Genomic DNA, 6,294 nt, shown 5'->3' with positions numbered 1-6,294 from the left:
CAATCCTTGCAGCTAACTCCTTGCTCCTAGCAATTAGCATCAGCCCACGAACTATGAATGGCTCCCTAAAAATATGCAAATGCAAGAGTTTGTTAGAGGAACACTTCTGCTCACTATTTATTTTTAAGGACTCATTCAGTAGCCTTGAAATTTGACAAAACAATTTCTTGTCACAGTTAAGATCACAGAGTATTTGTATCTTCATTGAAAGAAAAGACAGAAAATAAAAGGTCCAAGATCCTCTGGCTCTCTCACCTATAAGGATGCTGACTTTGAATGGGAAATTTAATTTCTGGGTAGGAAATTCTTGTGTAAGGAAATATTTGTGTAAAGCCATTTAGCAAATGGCTTCTGTTTTGTTTTTTTTTATTTTTTTTTTTTTCATGGAATTCAGATTCCCCTAGATACCATTAGAAATCTTTGCCTCTTATTGATGTCATGATGATTGGAGCAATGATCAAAAGGCCAGCTCTGCGGAACACCTAGTGGGAAAGCTAAGATCAACCATTAGCAGCTGTATAGCCTTGCTTTGGAAAAAATATCTGGTATATTCTGCAATTCATCTCGTCTCCCTCTCCAGCTTCTGAGATGTGCATGAAATTTGTTTATGTTCCACAGGTCACATTTCCCAGAATGAGTCTTATTATTGTCTATTCCAGATTTTTGTGCTGTTTGTGTCCCCTTCCTTCCTCTGCAATGCAGAAATAGAGGGTAGCTCAGGAGAAGAGGATGCTCCTGACCAGAAGTGTTCCCTCGCCTCTTGGCAGCAGTGCAAGCAGATGGGGTTGATGTAGGTTACAGGCATAGCATGAGAAGGGAAAATGTGGATCTCATGGCTCAAGCTGGGTGATAGTTATCTACAAATGTAAAGGTAGATGTCTCCTGTGCCGCTTAGAAGCTCTACTTATTAATTCAAAATTGTATTTAGTATGCAGCTGCCTCATCTACTGCTACCCACCAGCTGCCAGTGTACCCAGCCTGAGCTCTGAGGAAAATGTGAGGTGGTTTGGCTCTTGATGGAAAAGGAGTTCCTGGAAAATGAGTTACCATCTCTGCCTGAACTGCTCGCCGTGGGATAGGAACACGTACACAGACAGTCAGCAGAGAGCAATCCACAGGCTGTTATTTCATCAGGACCTTATCTCACTGTAATTTTTCCACTTGTCAGGCTCTACAGAAAGTGTCTTATTGAAAGTTAATAGAGTGTTGGGTTTTAAAGCTTCCTGTCTAACAGCACTTTGAAAATTTTCCCATGAGCAGTAATATTCAGGACCCATGGATCTGCTCCTTTTTATTAAAATGTGGTAATGCCTGAAAAATTTGGACGTATCTTGGCAAAAATGGCTTATGAGACCCCCTTTCTCTTGACAGCAGGAACATCCCAGGGTCCATTTCTATTTTGATTTTTTTTTTAAATTTTGCTCCAGGAGAACACTTGCATAGGATAAACGCTGTTTTGCTAGAAATTCAGCCAGGAACAGAGCTGAAGTGAGTTCCTTTGCTTCCAGTATATTTCTGCTGTGATGGAAGATGATCTCTCAGCATGCTTTTATGGGTTTGTCCTGGGTTGTAGTTTAGGGTGTATTCTATCACCATCTTCAGTTAATGGCCCATCAATGCCTTTTGCATGACTCAGAGATAACTCCCTCCGGGCGTTATCTCTCTCTTTAATGGGCCATTAAGGCTCTCTTCCATGACTCATCATCCCATTGTGAGATGCTCCGCCCATGGGGAAGAGCCAAGCATTCTCACCTGGATATAAGCTGGGATTTGGGACAGTAGAAGCAGCCCTCTCCCACTGGATTCCCAGAGGACCGGAGCTACTAGACCTTTCTACAAGATTTCTGTTTCAAGAAGACCACCTCGTCTGGACTGTTTCCATCACCCTGATCAGGTTGTATTCTGACTTTGTCACTGGTTTTTCTTTTTGTATTTATTTTATTTTATTCTATTTTATTTTCCTTTTCTTCTCATTAAATTTTATTTCTGACTTAGAGCCTCTTACTTGGTTTGTTTTTAAACCACAACATATTTTTGGCGCCCAACGTGGGGCAGAGGCAATAAGAAAAGTCAGAAATTACAATCTTATTGAGAACACCTGTCTGTTATGATGCCCAACATGCTTACATGTGTCTTATACCTATCTCTCTATATTTTTCCAAACCTGGGGCACTATCTGCCGGCATTAATACTCCTGCATAGACCAGGATATGGTACTAAAATTGCTTTACTGGTCTATTATGTCCATTGCTTGATAAAATCTGAGGCAATGAACATTATTCAGAATATATACCCAGTTTTGTATTCTTGTTCTAGTCTAGGATGCTACGTCTGGAGCCTCAACAATCTCACCCAGCCCCTGTGGGGAGGAGTAAAGAATGATTTTTTCCAGCTTTTCAGGAAGGACACAGCAGTTTTTGAAAATATTGAGTACCCTCTGAATGCCAAGGACAGCATAATGTTCTTGTTAGTCTTGCTTGGTTTTCTCTGTACAGCCTGCACCATGCTTAGAATCAAAACACTGCATGGTGTGTTAGAGCATGTTCTTAAAGAAGTAGAAGAGGTAAAAAGAAGCAAAGCAATAACATCGACGACTACACAGACTCTCACAGAGGAAAAAGGAACCAAAAGTGCTGTCAGCATCTCCACACAAACCGTCACTGAACCGGAACAGCCTAAACCAGTAGCAGTTGCCACCACTCAGAAGAAGAAATCAAGGAGCAAATCAGTCCGCATAGCGACTGACGAGGATGGAGCAGGACCTTCGCACTCAGCTGAAGAGACAGAGACAGAGATCATCACCCGCTCTCTATCTCTGGGTGAGCTGCGTGACCTGCGAAGGGAATTCACCCGTCAGACCAACGAGTCCATCCTCACCTGGCTGCTCCGCATCTGGGATGCTGCAGCCAATGACACCATTCTGGATGGAACTGAGGCCAGGCAACTGGGATCACTGTCCCGCGATGTGGTCATTGACCAGGGAATTGGAAAAACCCAAGAAACTCTCAGCCTCTGGCAGCGACTGCTAACAAGTGTGAAAGACAGATACCTTTGTAAAGAAGACCTCCTAGTGCACCAAGGAAAATGGAACACAATAGAACAAGGTATCCGATGCCTAAGAGAATTGGCTGTGCTGGAGATCATTTTTGCAGAAGATGAGAGATTTCCTAAGAGCCCAGATGATGTCCAGTGCACATCACGGATGTGGTTGAGATTTGCACGGCTTGGACCAGAAATGTACTCACGTTACCTGGCAACACTGCAATGGAGAGAAGGTGAGGACAAGGTGGGTGTCCTGGCTAATAAACTAAGGATTTACGAGGACACTGTCACCGCCCCAGTTCGTGCCCATGTCTCATCTGTGGAAACAAGACTGGCTGAGCAAGTCAGGAACTTAATTGAAGAAGGCCATCAGAAACTGAAAAAAGAACTTAAGGAAGAAATTTACGATATTTCACCAGAGCCGACGAGAGTCTCTGCGATTAGGAGCAGGCGTCCCCCAGCCAGGGAGAGAGGATACACACCCCGAGGTAACCTTTGGTCTTTTCTTCGGGAGCATGGAGAAGATATGAAGAAGTGGGATAGAAAACCTACCTCCTCCTTAGCAGCCCGGGTACGTGAACTGAAAAGAGAAATGCCTACAACAAAAAGCTCATCTAGAATCAGTGTTGCTCCGGTCTCTCGTGCACAGAACTCCAGACGGTACAGGAATGATGATATGACTGATCCTCTTGAAGGAACCTCAGCAACTCATTTACAGGAAGAGAACAACGTATGCGATGACCAGGAATAGGGGGGCCCTGCCTCTAGCCAGGAAGAGGAAAGGGACAATCGGATCTACTGGACTGTGTGGATCCGATGGCCTGGCACATCTAACCCACAAAGATATACGGCATTAGTTGACACTGGGGCCCAATGTACCATGATGCCATCAAGGTATGTAGGAACAGAATCCATTTCTATTACAGGAGTAACAGGAAGGTCCCAGGAACTGACTGTATTAAAGGCCGAAGTGAGTTTAACTGGGAAGGAGTGGCAGAAACACCCTATCGCAACTGGCCCAGAGGCCCCATGCATCCTCGGCATAGACTATCTCAGGAATGGATATTTCAAAGATCCAAAAGGATATCGTTAGGCTTTTGGGATAGCCGCAGTGATGAAAGAAGGCATCAGACAATTGAATACCTTGCCTGGTCTCTCAGATAACCCCTCTGCTGTGGGACTGCTGAAAGTAGAAGAACAACAAGTACCAATTGCCACAGCAACAGTACACCGTCGGCAATACCGCACAGACAGAGACTCTGTGATCCCCATACATGAGATGATCCGCAAACTGGAAAGCCAAGGGGTGGTCAGTAAAACCCGTTCACCTTTCAACAGCCCGATTTGGCCGGTGCGTAAGTCCAGTGGAGAATGGAAGCTGACGGTGAATTATCGTGGTCTGAATGAAGTCACGCCACCACTGAGCGCTGCTGTGCCAGACATGTTAGAGCTTCAGTACGAGCTGGAGTCCAAAGCAGCAAAGTGGTATGCAACCATTGATATCGCCAATGCCTTCTTCTCCATTCCTTTGGCAGCGGAGTGCAGACCTCAGTTTGCCTTCACCTGGAGGGGCGTGCAGTACACCTGGAACCGACTGCCCCAGAGGTGGAAACACAGCCCCACCATCTGCCATGGACTGATCCAGGCTGCACTGGAAAAGGGTGAGGCTCCAGAGCATCTACAGTACATTGACGACATCATCATATGGGGGAATACACCAGAGAAGGTCTTCAAGAAAAGAAAAGAAATTATCCAAATTCTGCTAAAAGCTGGTTTTGCCATTAAAAGAAGCAAAGTTAAGGGACCAGCTCAAGAAATCCAGTTCTTGGGGGTCAAATGGCAGGATGGTCGTCGCCAAATCCCCACAGAGATAATCAACAAGATCACAGCCATGTCCGCACCTACCAACAAAAAAGAAACACAAGCTTTCCTAGGTGCCATAGGCTTTTGGAGGATGCACATTCCTGAGTACAGTCAGATCGTGAACCCTCTCTACTTGGTGACCCGCAAGAAGAATGATTTCCACTGGGGGCCTGAACAGCAACAAGCTTTTGTTCAGATCAAGCAAGAGATTGCTCATGCAGTAGCCCTAGGCCCCGTCAGGACGGGACCAGATGTGAGGAATGTGCTTTACTCCGCAGCTGGAAACAATGGTTTGTCTTGGAGCCTTTGGCAGAAGGTGCCTGGGAAGACTCGAGGCCGACCATTGGGATTCTGGAGCAGAAGTTACAGAGGCTCCGAGGCCAACTACACTCCCACAGAGAAGGAGATCTTGGCTGCCTATGAAGAAGTTCAAGCCGCCTCAGAAGTGATTGGCACTGAAACACAGCTGCTTTTGGCACCCCGACTGCCAGTGCTGGGGTGGATGTTTAAGGGAAAAGTTCCTTCCACACATCATGCCACCGATACCACATGGAGCAAATGGATTGCCCTCATTACACAGCGCGCCCGCATTGGAAACCCAAATCGCCCTGGGATTCTGGAAGTTATAACGAACTGGCCGGAAGGTGAAACTTTTGGATTATCGTCTGAAGAAGAAGAAAAAGAAAAGCAAGTAACACGCGCTGAGGAAGCCCCACCATATAATGAGCTACCGGAGACTGAAAGACGATATGCTCTGTTCACTGATGGCTCCTGCCGAATTGTAGGAGCTAACCGGAAATGGAAAGCTGCAGCATGGAGCCCTACACGACAAGTTGCACAAGCTACCGAGGGACAAGGTGAATCGAGTCAAGTTGCAGAGCTTAAAGCTGTCCAGCTGGCTTTGGAAATTGCTGAACGAGAAAAGTGGCCGAGGCTTTATCTCTACACTGACTCATAGATGGTAGCTAATGCTCTGTGGGGATGGCTGAATCGCTGGAAAAAGGCCAATTGGCAGCGCAGAGAAAAACCCATCTGGGCCGCTGACATTTGGCAAGACATCGCCGCCCGAGTAGAGAAGCTGACCGTGAAGGTTCGACATGTGGATGCGCATATACCCAAAAGCCGGGCTAATGAGGAGCATCACAACAACGAGCAGGTAGACAAAGCTGCCAAGGTGAAAATATCACAAGTGGATCTAGATTGGCAGCACAAGGGAAAATTATTCCTAGCTCGTTGGGCCCATGATGCCTCTGGTCATCAGGGAAGAGATGCAACATATCGATGGGCCCGTAACCGAGGGGTGAACCTTACTATGGACAGCATCTCACAGATCATCCACAGCTGTGAAACCTGCGCTGCAATCAAACAGGCCAAGCGAATGAAGCCTCT

Source organism: Sylvia atricapilla, chromosome 5, assembly GCF_009819655.1.
Source record: "Sylvia atricapilla isolate bSylAtr1 chromosome 5, bSylAtr1.pri, whole genome shotgun sequence".
In the NCBI taxonomy this organism is placed as follows: Eukaryota; Metazoa; Chordata; class Aves; order Passeriformes; family Sylviidae; genus Sylvia; species Sylvia atricapilla.
Note: the sequence above shows the minus strand (reverse complement) of the source record.